The 21,284-nt window shown below is 41.8% G+C and overlaps 1 protein-coding gene and 1 long non-coding RNA gene across 2 annotated transcripts in view; one reads left to right on the top strand and one right to left on the bottom strand.

The window, feature by feature from the left end:
* Positions 1-21,284, top strand: part of LOC135509231 (furin-like) — a 222,699-nt gene that overhangs the window by 35,166 nt on the left and 166,249 nt on the right. The window lies entirely within an intron of this gene.
* LOC135509232 (uncharacterized) lies at positions 3,220-19,380 on the bottom strand. Its single transcript, XR_010450912.1, has 3 exons — positions 19,253-19,380; positions 3,536-3,696; positions 3,220-3,447 (listed from the first exon to the last, which is right to left on the bottom strand). It is a non-coding gene; the product is annotated as an uncharacterized LOC135509232 (long non-coding RNA).

Genomic DNA, 21,284 nt, shown 5'->3' with positions numbered 1-21,284 from the left:
CGTTTTGAGGCTATTAAGTTCTTTCATTCTAGAAAACACCCAGGGCTTGATGGCATACTGGTAGAGTTATATCAAGCCTTTTTTTGATATATTCAAAGCTCCTTTATTAGCTTGTTTTAACTGGGCTTATAGAAATGGTAGCCTGTCAGGTACTCCGCAGGATGGTCTGATTTCACTATTATTAAAACAAGACCCAGATGGCAAATATAAAGATCCAGTCCATCTTAAAAACTGAAACTGACAGGTTTTTTACTTGGATAATACATTGGATACATCTTTACGACAACTACTAGATATAATAGAATAACATACAACAACTAAGAAGCCAGGCATGGTATTCTTAGCGAATTTTGAAAAAGCCTTTGATAAAGTAAGACTGGATATGATGTATAAATGCCTGGATTTCTTTCCATTTTGGTTAGTCTCTTATTCAATGGGTAAAAGTAATGTATAGCAACCCCAGGCTTAAAATAGTAAATAGCTGCTACTTCTCAGAGAGTTTTGAACTGTCAATTGAAGTTAAACAAGGGTGTCCGCTGTCACCATATTTATTCGTTATGACCATTGAAATGCTAACTATTAAAATCAGATCAAATAACAACATTAGAGTATTAGAAATCCAAGGCTTAAAAATAAATGTGTCCATGTATGCCAATGACTCACATTTTATATGAAGTCTGCAAGCTAGACACCTGCAATGTCTCATTGAAGATCTAGATAACTTTGCTGGCCTCACTGGACTAAAACCTAATTATGATAAGTGTACCATATTTCATACTGAATCTTTAAATTACACAACTTTTACATTACCCTGCAGTTGGCCTATAAAATGGACTGATGGTGAAGTAGACATACTTGGCATTCATATTACCAAATATATAAATGAGCTCTCCACAATGAATTTCTATAGAAAACTAGTAAAAATAGACAAGATCCTGCAACCACAGAGAGGTAAATACCTGTCTATTTATGGAAAAATGACACTGATTAACTCCTTAGTCTTATCTCAGTTTAAACAGTTACCTATGGCGCTGCCTACTCCTGATGATTCATTTTTTAAATCATATAAGCAAAAAAATATTTAGCTTTATCTGGAATGCTAAACCAGACAAGATAAAGCGTCCCTATCTATACAATGAATATGAACTGGGTGGGATGAGATTAATAAATATGAAAGCACAAAACCTCTCTCTAAAAGCTTCACTTAACAAACGTTTTACTTCAAAATAGTAGATTACTAACAAAAGGTCATTGTTTGTTTAGAAATGCCCTTTTTTGCCTTTATGCAGATTGTCATTTCAAATGTTTGATTAATTGAAAATGAAACCAAACCAAAGTTCAAAGTGTCTCTCTTTTTCAAACAAGCAATGTAGAACTTGTTAGATATTCAATTTCATCCCCCAGAAAAATAAAATGAATATTACAACAAATATTATGGTTGAACTCAAATGTGCTGGTTGATAAAATACCTGCGTTTATGGAAAAGATGTTTGAGAAGGGTATTTTGTTTTTAAATTATATTGTAAATTGGAATGGTAGAGTTATTTACTTCGTGGAGCTATCGGGATTGTTATGGGAAGTTTTGCTCAATCCAAGATTACAACTAATTGATTACAGCACTACCCCAAAAACGGTGGAAGCAAGTGGCAGCGGGTGGAGGTTGGGAACTGGTCTGTCTGCACAATTTGCCATGTTATTGCCCTCGCGTAGCCGGTTTCTGGTCTCAAGTTCAGGAATGGCTGAAAAAGCATAATATTAATCTAGAATTGACCTTAGAAATAGCATTTTTGGAAGATTTGGAGAGACCTGGCCAGTCATTTACTAATATACTAATATTCTTAGTAAAATGATTTATCTTCAACTCACAATCTGTGGAATCTATTCAATTAGAGATTCAAATTGTATGTTAAACATCACAGCAAAGTTAAAATCAAATCAAATGTTATTTGTCACAAATTGTTGAACAATTCACAACAATACACACAACCTAAAAGTAAAATAATGGAATTAAGGAATATATAAATATTAGGATAGGCAATGTCGGAGTGCAATAGACTTAAATTCAGTAGAATAGAATACAGTATATACAAATGAGATGAGTAAAGCAAAATTATGAAATATTATTAGAGTGACTAGTGTTCCATTATTAAAGTGGCCAGTGATTTCAAGTCTATGTATATGGGGCAGCAGCTTCTAAGTTGCAGGGTTATGTAACCAGGTGGAAGCTGCCTAGTGATGGCCTAGTGATGGCCCTGAGATAGAAGCTGTTTTTCAAGCTCTCGGTCCCAGCTTTAATGCACCTGCACTGACCTCGCCTTCTGGATGGTAGCGAGGTGAACAGGCAGTGGCTCAGGTGCTTTTTGTCCTTGATGATCCTTTTGTCCTTCCTGTGACATTGGGTGCTGTAGCTGTCCTGAAGGACAGGTAGTTTGACCCCGGTGATGCATTGGGCAGACCGCACCACCCTAATGAGGGGCTTGCGGTTGCGGGCGGTACATTTGCCGTACCAGGCGATGATACAGCCCGACAGGATGCTCTGAATTGTGCATCTGTAAATGTTTATCAGGTTTTTAGGTGCTAAGCCACATTTCTTCAGCCTCCTAAGGTTGAAGAGATGCTGTTGCTCCTTCTTCACCATACTGTCTGTGTGGGTGGACCATTTCAGTTCGCCAGTGATGTGTACGCCGAGGAACTTGTAGCTTTTCACCTGCTTCACTGCTGTCCCGTCGATGTGGATAGGGGCGTGCTCCCTTTGCTGTTTCCTGAAGTCCACGATCAGCTCATTTGTTTTGTCTACATTGAGTGAGAGGTTATTTTCCTGGCACCACACTCCAAGGGCCCTCACCTCCTCTCTGTAGGCTGTATCGTCAACGTTGGTAATCAGGCCTATTACTGTTGTATCGTCTGCAAACTTGATGATTGAGTTGTAAGAGTGCAAGGCCAATCAGTCATGGGTGAACAGGGAGTACAGTAGGGGGTTGAGCACGAACCCTTGTGGGGCCGCTGTGTTGAGGATCAGCAAAGTGGAGGTGTTGTTTCCTACTTTCACCACCTGGGGAAGTCCGTCAGGAAGTCCAGGGCCCAGGGCCCCGAGCTTAATGATGAGCTAGGAGAGTGCTATGGTGTTGAATGCTGAGCTAAAGTCAATGAACAGCATTCTTACATAGGTATTCCTCTTGTCCAGATGGGATAGGGCAGTGTGCAGTGTGCAGTGTAGGGATAGGGCAGTGTGCATTGCCTGTGGATCTATTGGGGCGGTAAGCAAATTGATGTGGGTCTAGGGTGTCAGGTAAGATAGAGGTGATATGATCCTTAAATAGCCTCTCAAAGCACTTCATGTTGACCAAAGTGAGTGCTACGGGGGCGATAGTCATTTAGTTCAGTTACCTTTGCTTTCTTGGGTACAGGAACAATGGTGGACATCTTGAAGCAATTGGGGATAGCAGACTGGGATAGGGAGAGATTGAATATGTCTTTAAACACTCCAGCCAGCTCTGAGGACGCGGCTTGGGATTGCCGTCTGGGTCTTACTCACGTTGGCTACGGAGAAGGCGAGCCCACAGTTCTTGGTAGCGAGCTGCGTAGGTGGCACTTATCCTCAAAGTGGGCGAAGAAGCTATTTAGCTTGTCTGGAAGCAAGACGTCGGTGTCCATTGAATATTCCTTAGCACGGGTACTTCCTGTTTGATATTCTGCCTATAGGAAGGGAAGAGCAAAATGGAGATCAGTGATCAGATTTGCAGAAGGGAGGGTGGGGGACAACCTTGAAGGCACCCCGGAAGTTGGAGTAGCAGTGGTCGAGTGTTTTAGCAGAGCAAGTACTACAGTCAATGTGTTGATAGAACTTTGGTAGCGTTTTTCTCAAATTTGCTTTGTAAAATTCCCAGCTACAATAAATGTGGCCTCAGGATATGTGGTTTCAGTTTGCATAAAGTCCAGTGAAGTTCTTTGAGGGTCGTGGTGGTATTGGCTTGAGTGGGATATACACGGCTGTGACTATAACCCGAAGAGAATTCTCTTGGGATGTAATACGGTCGCCATTTGATTGTAAGGTATTCTAGATCGGGTGAACAAAAGGACTTGAGTTTCTGTATGTTATCACAATCACACCATGAGTGGTTAATCATGAAATATACACCCCCGCCTTTCTTCTTCCAGTAGAGTTCTTTATTCCTGTCGGCTTGATACACTGAGAACCCATCAGGTTGTATGGACAAAGACAGTGTATCCCGAGAGAGCCATGTTTCCATTAAACAGAGTAATGGAAACTTTACAATCCCTGATGTCTCTCTGGAAGGAGATTTTCGCCCTGTGCTCGTATACTTTATTATCCAGAGATTGAACATTAGCGAGTAATATACTCGGAAGCGGTGGATGGTGTGCGCGCCTCCCGAGTCGGACAAGAAATCTTCTCCGTTGGCGGTGTTTTGGATCAGCCTCTGGAATCAGTTCAATTGCCCTGGGGGGTACTAACAAAGGATCCAATATCGGGAAAGTCGTAATGCTGGTGAGTTACCGCCGTTCTGATATCCATAAGTTCTTTCCGGCTGTATGTCATAACACACAAAAACTTCCTTGGCTAATAATGTAAGAAATAACACACACAAAAGACTAAGTACTGCAAAGTTGCTTAGGAGCTAGAAGCAGAGCTGCAAAATCTGTCGGCACCATTTTACAGCTCGCTAGTTGAAAGATATGTGGCACGTAGAAATCCGAAGAGGGTGGTCAGCAGAGATAGGTGGGATAGGCTGAGGGAAACTGAGGGTTGGGATGTGGAACCGGAGACAAGTGGGAGTGAAGTTTCTGGGCTGGGATAGAGTGACGGTCAAAGAAGAAAAAAAATACATTTAACTGACACTAAAAGTGAACGTTGAGATCCAATAACTGTTTTCCTGAGGCTGTTGCCACACAAGCGCTTGTACTCGCGTACACAGGCATACACACACACACTCACATTCAAATGCACACACGTGCATACACACACACACACACACACACACACACACACACACACACACACACACACACACACTTAGATAGTGCCACACATGCATACAAACACTTGCTCTTTAGATTTTGTGGTCCTTGACGTCTTTTGTTTTTGCATTATTGTTTTTTGTTGATGCTTTTTTGTCTTTTGTTCTTTTTGTTGGCACTTAGGGTGGGTGGTGGTTTTGGTTGGGTTAGAGGGGGACGGTAGCTCAGGAGGGATGGAGATTTGGTGGCAGGGAGTGGAAGGGGAGGTTTTTCAAAGGAGGACTGTGCGGGGGGTCTTGGATGGTTGAGGGTCAGCTCTTGAGGGGAACTGTGGAGGGATCTTGCATGTTTGGTGGCCTGGTGGTTGGGAGCTTGTGCCGGTGGCCGATAGGTCGCTGGTTCGGGTTCCCGATTCGACTGGGTGGGGGATCTGTCCTTGTGCCCTTGGGCGGGGCGCTTGACCCAGGTTGCTCATGTGGGTCGCTCTGGATGGGAGTGTCTGCTGGATGACTGAATGTAATGTAATATGTTGAGCAGCTTCACTGCTGGTAGATTGTATGTTTTACAATTTCACAACTGAAAAAAGTGAGTGTAAGAACTTGGCAACAGAAAAGGAGTGGGAGAGAATGGATGGACGGTGGCTAAAGACAGAGTGAGAGGAAGAGGCAGAGGGAGGATTGCTAAGCAACATTTAAACAGTTGTCTGAAATTAGATTATGGAGCTATACATTCTTAGTCTTTGTTTTGGTGAGGCACCAGCCACACCACAATAAGGTGCCATATTTCAGCCTCTTGTCTCTGAGTAGGTGATAGGAGGCAGCAGGGATATAGTAAACATAGCTAATGCATTCCTGCAATGTCTGGGCTAAAACCGTAGACACACACTCACACACACAGCAGCTCTATTTGAGGGGATGGTTGGGTTAGATAAAGGATGCATGGCCTGGGGATGGTTGAGTGAACAGGGGGAACGATGGCTTAGTCATCCTCACTTCCTCTCCCTCTGGTGGCGGTTGTTCCCTGGGGCCAGCCAAACACATGCACACACATTGTCTGTGAGAGAGCTGGCAGAGGATGTGTTTAATCAGGAAGTCATGAGATGTTAACAGAGATGATTACAGCATCGTCAGGTAATATCTTTTTTGGTTCAGTGTTGTGCTAAATGGTTTATTGTTCAAATAGATTGTGCTTATGCATATGGTCTAGGTTTAAATCATGTCATGCAGTGTTTCTTATAAGCCAATCAGCTCATTGTTCTGTGAGAGGTGACACTGACTCACCTTGCTCAGTGGAGAGTGGCTCCAATGTCACATTCCATCTCTCTCACTCACTCACTCACTCAATCATTCACTCAATTAACAAAACAAGCTATGCCATTGCACAGCTGTTGGATTCTACAAGCAAGCGCCACTCCCTTGGTTACTGCTTTTTTGAAGATTGTTCCACAATATAATATAACCATCTGATATTACGGTTTCAATAAATAATCTTAAATGGCACTTGCTATTTTATTGACAATATACAGTGCATTTGGAAAGTATTGAGACCCCTTCACGTTTTCCACTGTTTTCCTAAATTGTTTAACTCCCCCACCCCCCCTTCTTCTCAATTTATGCCTAAAGACATACCCTAATCTAACTGCCTGTAGCTCAGGCCCAGAGGCAAGGATATGCATATTCTTGGTATCATTTGAAAGGAAACACTCTGACTTTTAGGGAAATGTGAATTGAATGTAGGAGAATATAACACAATATATCTGGTAGAAGAAAATACAAGGAAATAAACATAAACATACTAAATAAACATACGTTTTTGATTGTTTTCATCTTTCAAATGACCAAGAACAGCCAAACATACAGATAGGATGCTGTGGTTGATTTGAATGAAGAACATAAGATGGCAATAATAGATGAGCAAAGTGTTGGACAGATAACTTCAGAAATGAGTGAGCTACATGACATTGAGCATGAAGTCACCCAGGTGTCCCACACAAATGTGATACATTTTGAAGGAAAGAACTATATTCAAAATACATAAATGCTATTCTAACACCCCCCCAAAATATTTTTTTATATATATATAAATAAAATATATACAGTATATAAAAAAAATATATAATAATAAAACAAACGATTAACAAGGGTAACTATTTACATATTTTCTATTTACAATATTGTGAAGACCCTCAGTCCTCTACACAATATTGTGCTGCTGGTGCCATGGCCCACAGCAGTCTCTTTCTGCTCTAAAGCAAAGGCTTACTGAACAGGTGGTGCAGGTGATGGGGCATTTCCTGTGACAAAGGGCACAACGACGTCTCCCTACTGTGCCCTTTTTGCCCTGAGGCACATTCATGCCTGCAGAGATGAATCTGGGCAGGTGAACACCACTGGTTGGAGCAGAAGGGACAGAAGGTGCTGCAGTGGACTTGCTGTAGCTAGCAAGCTCCTGGATGAGCAGCTCCCTGAAGGCTAGCTGTGAGATGGGGGGCTGTCCACAGCTCTTGGCCATTTCCTTCTGGAGGATGAAGGAATTCACCACATCAATGTCAATGAAATGATAGAAAAATGTATTGTACCATTTCATGGTCTTGTGGAGAACATTGTAGTATCCCATCAGCGCATCTGACAGGTCCACACCTCCCATGCTCTTGTTGTAGTCCTTCACAGCAGCTGGAATGGGGACCATGCCCCGGCACCATCCTTCACACGCCTGACGACATGATCTCCACTGAAGGACTTGTGGATACTGGAGCGCATGACCACCTCTCTGGTAGCCATCCACTTCACAAAGGCCATCTTCACGGATCCATTGCATGGTACCCCGCTCAGCCAGCTTAGGCATGTCGTTCACCTTTGTCTTTGGAAAGCCCACTCTATTGGTCCGAATGGTGCCACAAGCCCACACATCCCGCTTTCTCAGCTCTGTAAACAGGGTAGGGCTTGTGTAGAAGTTGTCCACAAACAGTTTATAGCCCTTCCCCAGCAGTTGAAAATCCAATAACTCCATAACGGAATCATAACTCAGTCCATTACCGGTAGCAAAACTGTTTTTCCCCTCATAAACAAAAAAATTGCAAGTGTAGGCACACACAGAATCAGCCAAAACAAACCGTTTGTAACCTCATTTGGTTGGTATGTTAACGCATGTATTGTTTGAGACTGATTCTGGCCTTTGAGGCTACCATCCTCTCATCGATGGACAGGTTCTGGGCGGGCTGAAAATAGGTCTTGCAGGCCTCAACGATGTTGGGGTAGAGAGGTTTGTTTTTGCACAGCCTATCAAACCTTGGTGTGCCTCTCTTCTTGTCATTCTTCCCATCAACTTCTGGGTCACTGATGTGAAGCGCCCGTGAGATGGTCAGAAACCTTTTACAAGACATGACAGTCATGGGGAAAGGCAGTTGATAGAGAGCTGACATTTTCCAGTAGTCCCTTAGAGTTTTCAACTTCACCAGCCCCATGTAAATGACCATTGAAAAGTAGCAGAAAAGGTCTGACATGCGTCTTTCTTTCCTGCCTGCTTCTTAGCACCATACTTATTGGTGTTCGACACCAGGGAATCAACAACTGACGAGGTGAAAAACAGTTGAAAAAGTTGAAGGGGGCTGTACTTTGCAGTCATGTCTAGTTGAGGTCCTGGCTGCCTTTTGGGTCTATAAACTGGTGGATTTGGTTCCACATCATCTAACACGGAGTGCCAATGACCCTCTGGCCCTCTGTCTGCAGGTTTCTCTCTTCCCCACCTCCACTTCTTTGTCACTGACTTCACATCTCTAGATGGCCAGGTAGGTGTGGAGCCGGAGGCAGCGGGGGTCCGGCTGGATGAACCAGCTTCATAGGGAGATGGACACCTAGACATTGGCGGCTCATAATCAGAATCACTGCCACTGTGAAAGATTTTTAAAAATCCGTAACAATACTTTCACGTATGAGCCCTGTATCAACACGTAAATAAACAGATATATATAAAGTACAGGGAACATAATCACTATGGTGATACACATACACACACAGTATAGCCAATGTGCACTTTACACATTTCATTACAGATGATATTTTTATATATTGCAAATAAAATAAGAAAATCAACAAAAAAATCTCAAATGAATAATATTTGATAGTATTAATTTCAAACAATGACATTAGCATTATAACTTACCAATCCAGCAAGGCATCCTCGCCATGCAGAAACATGTCTTCCGCCTGGGAGACAAAACTAGTCCCGCTGAAAGATTCATCTTCCTGAAGCAACTCGGTCTCGCTGTATCTATTTCCTCTATAATTTGGGTTAAATCTGTATACCTAGACTTTGTTTTAGCTTTTCCTGATTTATTCTGCATATTTTAAATATATAAACTTGTTGAAAATGCTATTGAATATGTACTGCTATGCGTAACACCCGTGGCTCCGTCAGGTAAGATTTGCAATGGCGAATGAACTTCTTTTACGCCAGAGTTTACGACAAAGGCTGGTCTTCAAACATATAACCATTACATATTGCCGTTTACCTCAGCTCATTGGCTATCTTCTAAGCAAGATTTCCAGATGATCAGTGGTCATTGGGACAAAATACAGTCAATAGACCGGGCCTACCATTGGTGTGCAATGATGTCATTGATTGGTGTCTTCAAATCGGTTTGTTTCGGTCAATACATCCCGGGAAAAGAACCATCAAGTATGGTTGTGTTAGTAACAACGGGAGGATTGCAATGAAACCAACCATGACTGGATAAACGTTTGTTGGTTGTGTGTAATTACCACGAACGCTTCGTCCAAAGTTGAATGAGACGGAAATCATGACGCAAGCGGTTTACAAATGTTCCGTGTTAGGCTATAAGAATTGATTTGATCAAACAAAACCAACATTCACTGTGTAGTTAGGACACTTGGCATTGCCACCAGAGGAAGATCTTCACTGGTAAGAGATTTATTTTATTGTTATTTTTGACTTTCATGACACTAATGCTTGATTGGAAAATGCTAGTAATACATGTGTGTGCGTGGTGCCGTCCTCAGAAAATAGCAAGTTTGCTTTTGCAGTAACGGCTTTTTGAAATCTGACACAGCGGCTGGATTAATAAGACGTTCATCTTTTAAATGATGTAAAATACATGTATTTACAAGAATGTTTACTATAACAAATGGTGTATTTAGAATGTTAGCTCTCTGCAGTTTCACCGGATGTTGGCCTGGTGGGACGTTAGCGTCTCACCTACCCTAGAGAGGTTAACCACGACTGGATCAGTGTCCTGAAATTGTTACGTTACAGCCTTATTCTGGAATGGATTAAATTGTTTTTTCCCCTCATCAATCTACACACAATACCCCATAATGACAAAGAAAAACAGGCAAATGTATTACAAATATAAAAACGCAAATATCACATTTACATAAGTATTCAGACCATTTACTCAGTACTCTGTTGAAGCACCTTTGTCAGCGATTCCAGCATCGAGTCTTCTTGGGTATGACGCTACAAGCTTGGCACACCTGTATTTGGGGAGTTTCTCCCATTCTTCTCTGCAGATCCTCTCAAGCTCTGTCAGGTCAATCGGGTTCAAGTCCTGGCTCTGGCTGGGACATCATGGACATTCAGAGCCACTCCTGTGTTGTTTTGCCTCTGTGCTTTGGGTCGTTTGTCACGTTGGAAGGGGAACGTTCGCCCTGGGTCCTGAGTGCTCTGGAGCAGGTTATAATCAGGGATCTTGGCATTCAGGCCAAAAAGTTACATTTTTGTTTCATCAGACCAGAGAATCTTGTTTCTGAGAGTCCTTTAGATGCCTTTTGACAAACTCCAAGCAGGCTGTCATGTGCCTTTTACTGAGGGGTGGCTTAGATCAGCCCACTCTACCATAAAGGACTGTTTGGTGTGCTGGACTGTTTGGAGTGCTGCAGAGATGGTTGTCCTATGGTTTTTTATGCTCAACAGTTTAACGTGTATATCAAGAATGGTCCAGAATTGGAGTCGACATGGGCCAGCATCCCTGTGGAACGCTTTCGACACCTTGTAGAGTCCATGCCCTGATGAATTGAGGCTGTTCTGAGGGAAAAAGGATCAACTCAGGTGTAACTCAGGAAGATGATCCTAATGTTTGGTATACTCATTGTATATGGATGATTTATAAAGCCAGGCACATTTAACAGTTAGGCTATTGATTATAGATCTAATTAAGTTGAGGTTTCCTTTCTCCTAATTTTTCTAAGACAATTCAAGGGCTGTTTCCTCATCTCCTCACTCTGCTGCTGGCTCTGCCGCATTGTTCTCAACACCAAAATGCTGGTTAACTTCGCTATTATGCACATAGCAACATTTAGGAGAAGGTGCCAGTTCAACGGCGCAATGAAGATTGATTCAGGACAGCAACCTTGGAGAATGCGCATTTGTTATAAAATAATATTATATTTATTAATGTTGCATCATTATTCTTACATAGTATAAACATATACAATTTCAGTACATGTCTTAGAGTGATGGACTGTGCCATCCCCATAACCTCTGTAATGGATTAGTTCTCTGAGACAGGCATGAAGGCCTTGCACAGCATTTTTTTTTTTTACAAAAAATATGTGACTGCTTGACTAAAGAAATCTTGATCGACCAACAGCCTATCAACCAAACGACTAAAGGGATCAGCCCTACTGTTGATATCCTATGGCAGGTCATGATTTGTTGAAGTTAACTAACAGAAAAAGTGGATTGTTCTCTTTTCCGTGATGGTGTGTGATGATATGAGTCATTGACAAGAAACTGTTGCTTTCACTTACCACATTCAATCAAAATGCAAAACTTTAAAATGTAGCTGGATGTCTACAAGGTGTCCTCTACCAGTGATATACAAATGATTCCAATATTGTGTTTTTTGAGCTGTGCTAGTTTTAACAGGACATGCAACCTGATTTCTCCCCTCTCGCTCCATTGATTTCAACGTGTTATTGAGTAATTGTCAAAACAGCATTGCATTTCCCTTTCTACTTTGGCAACCTCCATATTAGAATTCAACTGAAAGGTAGCTGACTATTTTCTGTAGGTTGTCCTCTAACCAGTCATGTAAAACATATCTTCAGTTTCCATTTGTTAATTAGTTGTGTTAGTTTCAACAGCGCATACAACCTAATTTCCCCCTAATCAACGTGCTGCGATTTATCTTTAGTGGTGAAATGCCAGATATCCAGGGCGGCAGGTAGCCTAGTGGTTAGACCGTTGGGCCAGTAACCGAGAGGTTGCTAGATTTAATCCCAGAGCTGATTTGGTAAAAATCTGTCGTTCTACCCCAAAACAAGGTAGTTAACCTACTGGTCCTAGGCCGTCATTGTAAATAAGAATTTGTTCGTAACTGACTTGCCTAGTTAAATAAATTAATATCATCATGGCAGTTTGCCCTGCTAACCATCAGCAGCAGATTTGAATTTAGAATCGAAAATGAATGTGTTTATGTAACAAATGTTAGGGCATCGAATCATATCGCATCAAACCGAATTGCATCAATTTGTTCCTTTAATCGCACTGAATCGTTTCAAACTTAAACATATTGTGTCGGAGCCCATGTATCTAGATTAGAGGTCGACCGACTATGATTTTTCAACACCGATACCGATTCCGATTATTGGAGAACCAGTAAAAGCCGATACCGATTAATCGGCCGATTTTAATATATATAGTTGCAATATTGACAATTACATCAATACTGAATGAACACTTTTATTTTAACTTAATATAATACATCAATAAAATCAATTTAGTCTCAAATAAATAATGAAACATGTTCAATTTGGTTTAAATAATGCAAAAACAAAGTGTTGGAGAAGAAAGTAAAAGTGCAATATTTGCCATGTAAAAAAGCTAACGTTTAAGTTCCTTGCTCAGAACATGAGAACATATGAAAGCTGGTGGTTCCTTTTAACATGAGTCTTCAATATTCCCAGGTAAGAGGTTTTAGGTTGTAGTTATTATAGGACTATTTCTTATATTATATTATATATTATATATTATTATAGGTCTATTTCTCTCTATACCATTTGTATTTCATATACCTTTGACTATTGGATGTTCTTATAGGCACTATGGTATTGCCAGCCTAATCTTGGGTGTTGATAGGCTTGAAGTCATAAACAGAGCAATGCTTGAAGCACAGCGAAGAGCTGCTGGCAAATGCAGGAAAGTGCTGTTTGAATGAATGCTTACGAGCCTGCTGCTGCCTACCACCGCTCAGTTAGACTGTTCTATCAAATATCAAATCATAAACTTAATTGTAATATAATAAACACACAGAAATACGAGCCTTACGTCATTAATATGGTCAAATCCGGAAACTATCATTTTGAAAACAAAACGTTTATTCTTTCAGTGAAATACGGAACCGTTCCGTATTTTATCTAACGGGTGGCATCCCTAAGTCTAAAAATTGCTGTTACCTTATGTCATAATTATGTCCAATTCTGGCAAATTAATTACGGTCTTTGTTAGGAAGAAATGGTCTTCACACAGTTCGCAACGAGCCAAGCATCCCAAACTGCTGCATATACCCTGACTCTGCTTGCACTGAACGCAAGAGAAGTGACCAAATTTCTATAGTTAAAAGAAATTAATGTTATACTTGTGTATTGATTTTAAGAAAGGCATTGATGCTTATGGTTAGGTACACATTGGTGCAACGACAGTGCTTTTTTAGCTAATGCACTTGTTAAATCATCACCCGTTTGGCAGAGTAGGCTGTGATTCAATGATAAATTAACAGGCACTGCATCGATTATATGCAACGCAGAACAAGCTAGATAAACTAGTAATCATCAACCATGTGTAGTTGACTAGTGATTATGTTAAGATTGATTGTTTTTTATAAGTTTAATGCTATCTAGAAACTTATATTGGCTCCTTGCTGCACTCTCGTAACAGGTAGTCAGCCTGCCACACAGTCTCCTCGTGGAGTACAATGTAGTCGGCCATAATCGGCGTCCAAAAATGCAGATTACCGATTGTTATGGAAACTTGAAATCGGCCCTAATTAATCGGCCATTCCGATTAATCGGTCGACCTCTAGATAGTATTGAATCATCTTGAAAGGGAATTTGTCTATGAATTTGAGGGTGGTTACATTTCTCCAGCCCTATCCCTCAGCTTTTTACCAAAACAGTGGCTGGGAGTGTGCTTTGTTATTGTTTCAACTGCTGATTGCCGCTGTAATAAAGCACAGTGAATGACTGTATAAGATGATTACTATTGAATTTTTTGTGCCACCAACTGGAACTTAGTGCCAAGAGGGGAAAATGTTAGTCTGGAGCCCTGCAATGTGTTCTCCAATCTTATTAAACATTTTAGTAAGAGGCTCAGTGTTGTTATCCTTCTAAGGGGAGGGTGCTGAAAACATGTGCCAATAATTTTGACCCCTAACTTTTTAAAATGTATTTTGTTACTTGTTGAACAAAATCTCTTTCTCTGAGCAATTGTATTAGTATAAACAAATATAATTAACCAATTTTCTGAGGATATAATATAGCTCAGTAGTTATTTATTATATTTTAGTACTTAGGCTCATCTTTATTAAGGGTGCCAATAATTTTGGACCTGACTGTATGTCACTGCCTCTCCTATTCTTTCTTTCTTTCTTTCTCACTCTCTATCTCTTTGTCTATTACCCCTGTCTCTCCCTCTATCTTTGTCTTTTACCTCTCTCTCTCAATCTCTCTTTGTCTTTGTCACATAGAGTAGGCCAGAAGGCTAAACTGGATAACCTAACCTCTATCAAAATAAAAAGATGGCGGAACCGCAAAAGTTCTTCTGTGCAAAGGTGTTTATTTACAAGTGATTCCGGAACAAAAAACAGTACTGCCATCAACGTCTACCTTATGGGACAGCTTAAAACAAATGCTGCCCCATCCACAGCTCAATCCAAACTGCCTTTCCATGACTGAAAGAGAGGCTCCTTTTGTAGGGCTAGCCCCTCCCCTCAGAACAATTAACCCTAATTAATTAATCAATTAACAATAGAAACCTACATTTTCCATGAACTAAACATACTAAAGGATATACATTGCAATACGGTTTTAAACAATATCACAACATAACATTTACAACATTACATCACTACTGACAATATCTTTCAATATGCCCATATGCATTAATGAGCCATTTGGGACAGGCACTATAAAGCCAACCCAATTCCCTTAGCTCGGGTCCTTTTCCAGCATACCCGGAAGCTACAGAGATGGAGAGAGAGGAACAGAACAAACAAACAATGCGCTCATCCACAACATTGATAAGTATAATAATTATTGTATCTCTCAAATATGAACATTGACAAGTGTGAAATGCATGCACCAAGACAGAAGTTAATTTGTGTGTCGACCCACATTGTTAACTTATCTTATAATGGTGCAGGGAGGAGTGATGAATATGTGTGTGCGTTAAAGACCCAAATGCTGCCCGCGGCCAGTGACGGACTTCTACGTCACAGTCTTTTACCTCTCTCTCTCTATCTCTCTTTGTCTTTTACCTCTCTCTCTCTCTCTCTTTGTCGCTTACCTTTCTCACGCTCTCTCTATCTCTTTGTCTTTTACCTCTCTCTCTATCTCTCTTTGTCTTTTACCTCTCTCTCTCTCTCTCTCTCTTTGTCGCTTACCTTTCTCACGCTCTCTCTTTCTCTTTGTCTTTTACCTCTCTCTCACGCTCTATCTCTCTTTGTCACTTACCTCTCTCACGCTCTCTCTCTTTGTCTCATACCTCTCTATCACTTTTTGTCTATTTCCTCTCTCTCTAGCTCTCTTTGTCTCTTACCTTTCGCTCTCTCTTTGTCTCTTACCTCTCTCACTCTGTCTGTCTCTTACCTCTTGCCCTATATCTCTGTCTCTTACCTCTTGCTCTATCTCTCTTTGTCTCTTACCTCTCGCTCTCTCTCTTTGTCTCTTACCTCTCTCGCTTTCGCTCTCTCTCTCTTTGTTTCTTACCTCTCGCTCTCTCTCGCTCTATCTCTCTTTGTCTCTTACCTCTCGCTCTATCTCTCTTTGTCTCTTACCTCTCTCGCTCTCTCTCTTTGCCTCTTTGTCTCTTACCTCTCGCGTTCTCTCTTACCTCTCTCGCTCTATCTCTCTTTGTCTCTTACTTTTGTCTCTGGTACCTCTCGCTCTCTCTCTTTGTCTCCTACCCTTCGCTCTCTCTTTTTTGTCTCTTACCTCTCTCTCGCTCTATCTATCTTTGTCTCTTACCTCTCTCTCTCTCTTTGTATCTTACCTCTCACTCTATCTCTCTTTGTCTCTTACCTCTCGCTCTCTTTGTCTCTTACCTCTCGCTCGCTCTCTCTCTCTCTTACCTCTCTATCTCTCTCTCTATCTCTCTTTGTCTCTTACCTCTCACTCTATTTCTGTTTGTCTCTTACCTCTCGCTCTCTCTGTCTTTGCCTCTTACCTCTCACTCTCCCTCGCTCTAGCTCACTTTGTCTCTTAGCTCTCTCTCTCTCGCTCTCTCTTTGTCTCTTACCCCTCGCTCCCTCTCTCTTTGTGTCTTACCTCACGCTCTAGCTCGCTTTAGCTCTCTTTCTCTCTTGCCTATCGCTCTTTCTCTCTTTATCTCTTACCTCTCGCTCTCTCTTTGTCTCATACCGCTCTCTCTCTTTTTGTCTCTTTCCTCTCTTTCTAGCTCTCTTGGTCCCTTACCGCTCACTCTCTCTTGGTCTCTTACCTCTCACTCTCCCTTGGTCTCTTACCTCTCACTCTATCTCTCTTTGTCTCTTACCTCTTGCTCTCTCTCTCTCTGTCTCTTACCTCTCGCTCTATCTCTTACCTCTATTTCTCTTACCTCTCTCTCTCGCTCTATCTCTCTTTGTCTCTTACCTCTCTCTCGCTCTATCTCTCTTTGTCTCTTACCTCTCGCTCTCTCTCTTTGTCTCTTACCTCTCTCGCTCTCTTTGTCTCTTACCTTTGTCTCTTATCTCTCTCTTTGCCTCTTACCTTTCGCTCTCTCTCTCTTTGTCTCACACCACTTTCTCTCTCCCTCTTACCTCTCACTCTCTCTCTTTGTCTTTTACCTCTCGCTCTCTCTCTTTGTCTCTTACCCTTCACTTTGTCTCTTACCCCTCATATCTCTTTTTGTCTCTTGTCTCTCTCTCTATCTATCATTGTCTCTGACCTCTCGCTCTATCTCTGAATCTCAATTCAACGGCTCAGACACAAGAGGTATGTGGCAGGGTCTACAGTCAATCACGGATAACAAAAAGAAAACCAGCCCCGTCACGGACCAGGATGTCTTGCTCCCAGGCAGACTAAATAACTTTGGCTGGTGTGTTTACGGACATATTCAATCAAGCCTTATCCCAGTCTGCTGTTCCCACATGCTTCAAGAGGGCCACCATTGTTCCTGTTCCCAAGAAAGCTAAGGTAACTGAGCTAAACGACTACCGCCCCGTAGCACTCACTTCCGTCATCATGAAGTGCTTTGAGAGACTAGTCAAGGACCATATCACCTTCACCCTACCTGACACCCTAGACCCACTCCAATTTGCTTACCGCCCAAATAGATCCACAGACGATGCAATCTCAACCACACTGCACACTGCCCTAACCCATCTGGACAAGAAGAATACCTATGTGAGAATGCTGTTCATTGACTACAGCTCGGCATTTAACACCATAATACCCTCCAAGCTTGTCATCAAGCTTGAGACCCTGGGTCTCGACCCCGCCCTGTGCAACTGGGTACTGGACTTCCTGAAGGGCCGCCCCCAGGTGGTGAGGGTAGGCAACAACATCTCCACCCCGCTGATCCTCAACACTGGGGCCCCACAAGGGTGCGTTCTGAGCCCTCTCCTGTACTCCCTGTTCACCTACGACTGCGTGGCCACGCACGCCTCCAACTCAATCATCAAGTTTGCGGACGACACAACAGTGGTAGGCTTGATTACCAACAACAATGAGACGGCCTACAGGGAGTAGGTGAGGGCCCTCGGAGTGTGGTGTCAGGAAAATAACCTCACACTCAACGTCAACAAAACGAAGGAGATGATTGTGGACTTCAGGAAACAGCAGAGGGAACACCCCCCTATCCACATCGATGGAACGGTAGTGGAGAGGGTAGTAAGTTTTAAGTTCCTCGGCATACACATCGCAGACAAACTGAATTGGTCCACCCACACAGACAGCATCGTGAAGAAGGCGCAGCAGCGCCTCTTCAACCTCAGGAGGCTGAAGAAATTCGGCTTGTCACCAAAAGCACTCACAAACTTCTACAGATGCACAATCGAGAGCATCCTGGCGGGCTGTTAGGCTCTCCAGAGGGTAGTGAGGTCTGCACAACACATCACCGGGGGCAAACTACCTGGCCTCCAGGACAACTACACGACCCGATGTTACAGGAAGGCCATAAAGATCATCAAGGACAACAACCACCCGAGCCACTGCCTGTTCACCCCGCTATCATCCAGAAGGCGAGGTCAGTACAGGTACATCAAAGCTGGGACCGAGAGACTGAAAAACAGTTTCTATCTCAAGGCCATCAGACTGTTAAACAGCCACCACTAACATTGAGTGGCTGCTGCCATCACACTGACACTGACTCAACTCCAGCCACTTTAATAATGGTAATTGATGGGAAATTATGTAAAATATATCACTAGCCACTTTAAACAATGCTACCTAATATAATGTTTACATACCCTACATTATTCATCTCATATGTATACGTATATACTGTACTCTATATCATCTTCTGCATCTTTATGTAATGCATGTATCACTAGCCACTTTAACTATGCCACTTTGTTTACATACTCATCTCATATGTCTATACTGTACTCGATACCATCTACTGTATCTTGCCTATGCCGCTCTGTACCATCACTCATTCATATATCTTTATGTACATATTCTTTATCCCCCTACACTTGTGTGTATAAGACAGTAGTTTTGGAATTGTTAGTTAGATTACTTGTTGGTTATTACTGCATTGTCGGAACTAGAAGCACAAGCATTTCGCTACACTCGCATTAACATCTGCTAACTATGTGTATGTGACAAATAAAATTTGATTTGATTTGATTTTTATTTTTATTTGTCACTTACCTCTCGCTCTATTTCTCTTTGTCTCTTACCTCTTGCTCTCTCTCTTTGTCTCTTAGCTCTCGCTCTCTCTCTCACCTTTGTCTCTTACCTCTCGCTCTCGCTCTCTCTCTCTGTCTTTTACCTCTCGGACTCTCTCTTTTTCTCTTACCCCTCGTTCTATTTCTCTTTGCCTTTTACCTCCCGCTCTATCTCTCTTTGTCTCTTACCTCTCTCTCTTTGTCTCTTACCTCTCTCTCTCTTTCTCATGTTTGGTAGACAGCACAGCAGCACTCTCCAGTACAGTTACTTGGTCTCTCCCTCTGTGGTGTGTGTTGGTGTAGGCTACATCTCCTCTCGTTCTGTTCATGGCCACAGATAGAGTTGACTAAAGCACAGGCAATTAACTGTTTACTGGCACCCTGGCCACGCCACACAGCATAGTGCCGCTCTGCCTTCACAACCACCATATTGTTGCCATGGAGAAGGTTGCCAGCCAGTATGTTGTTATCATCAGATAGTGTGTGTGTGTGTGTGTGTGTGTGTGTGTGTGTGTGTGTGTGTGTGTGTGTGTGTGTGTGTGTGTGTGTGTGTGTGTGCTCCCTCCAAGTACACACCCTGCCTCTGGCTTTATGACGGGAAAAATTAGTCTTTGTAGATCACCAGGCCACTTGGCAGATTGGAACACATCCACCTCCATCCTGCTAGTGTTGTTCACTCACATCTTACCTCAGCTCTCTTCTCACCCTCCTTTTATCTTCCCTCCTTTTTCTATACCTCCTCCTTCTCATACTTCTTAATAATGTTCTCCTTATGTAAATCATTAAAACCCTCACCCCCACCCATTACTTCTACCTTTCATTTCAGCCCGCTTTACATCTTTTCCCAACATGCAACTCCTATTTTCACCTCTCCCTCTATCTTCCCATCACCTCCTCTTCTCTTTAACACCTTCCCCACGTGTGCTTGCTCCACCTCCCCTCATCTTCCAGCTCTCCCACTGGCATCAGCTAATGGCAATCCTAATAAATAAAAATCAACATCTCACTCTCTTGACATGAAGCTCCTTTTCATCTGTTTTGTCCAATCATAAGCATACATGGCTTTGAAGAGTATTTAATACAATCCTCTCATTGGCAGAATGAATGTCTTTCAGTTCTCGGGAGCTTACTTCAGTCACTCGTCAATCTTTTGAAATGATGTGCAGCCAGGAAACTTGAATGGCTAAATATTGAAAACTTCAATTTAGGTGTACAGTAATATTTCTGGCATTGTTGGAAAGCAAAATGTTTCTCCTTTTTAAGGGAATCACTGTTATTTACCCCTATCCTGAGTTTATGATGGTAAAAAAGGAACTGTTTGCCTAAATTGTTTAAAACCTCTATTGGATCAGTGTCCCAAAATCGGGACAGTTGCTGCTCAATATGTGATATTTGACTAGAATGGCATTGTAAACAAAAGACAACTTTCTGGGACATAGACATGTCTTATACGGTCAGAAAGCTTAAATGATTGTTATTCTAACTGCAGTGTCCAATTTACAGTAGCTATTACAGCGTGAAAAAAACATGCTATTGTTTGAGGATAGTGCACAACAACAAACACTTTTATCAAGGCAACTGGTTTGAAACATTCACCTCTGACAGTATATAATGTACTTACATTCAGTAATATTGCTCTGATTTGTCATCCTGAAGGTCCCAGAGAGAAAATGTAGCATAGTTTTGTTTGATAAAATCCATTTTTATATCCTAACATGATCCATGTTGTATACAGCATTTTTTTTCATGAATTCCAACTCTCAACTTGGAATCAAACCATCTATGACATCTAAAACGCTAAACCTTGTTTCACCCAGTCAAATTTGGTTTCTGTGCAACCCTCAGATACTCTAGAAGGCAGTCAAACATTGTTTCATCATTCCACATTACGTATTGGCTACACAACACCTATCTTAGATTGAGATTACATTACGCATCGCTCGATTACTTCTACAAAGTTTTCTCCATATTTAAGAAGTACAACATGGCTACTAAGAGTATAAACGCTAAATTGAACGTCAGCTATACACATTTGGATGCTATTTTTGAAGATATTGACCGGGAGAGTGACACGTGCGCGTGAAAGTTTGGAAGGAGAAGGTAATATAATTTATATTCATATAATTGCGCATCCAATAAATTGGTCTGCACCACCACTCGTAGGGATTCAGGGCTAATCTCTATAGCCAGCCAGCTAATAATTACAATGAGCAACTGGCTAAAGGAAAAGACAAGACTTTAC

Source organism: Oncorhynchus masou, chromosome 22, assembly GCF_036934945.1.
Source record: "Oncorhynchus masou masou isolate Uvic2021 chromosome 22, UVic_Omas_1.1, whole genome shotgun sequence".
Lineage (NCBI taxonomy): Eukaryota > Metazoa > Chordata > Actinopteri > Salmoniformes > Salmonidae > Oncorhynchus > Oncorhynchus masou.
The sequence above is the reverse complement of the archived record's forward strand: the minus strand, read 5'-3'. Positions and strand labels throughout refer to the sequence as shown.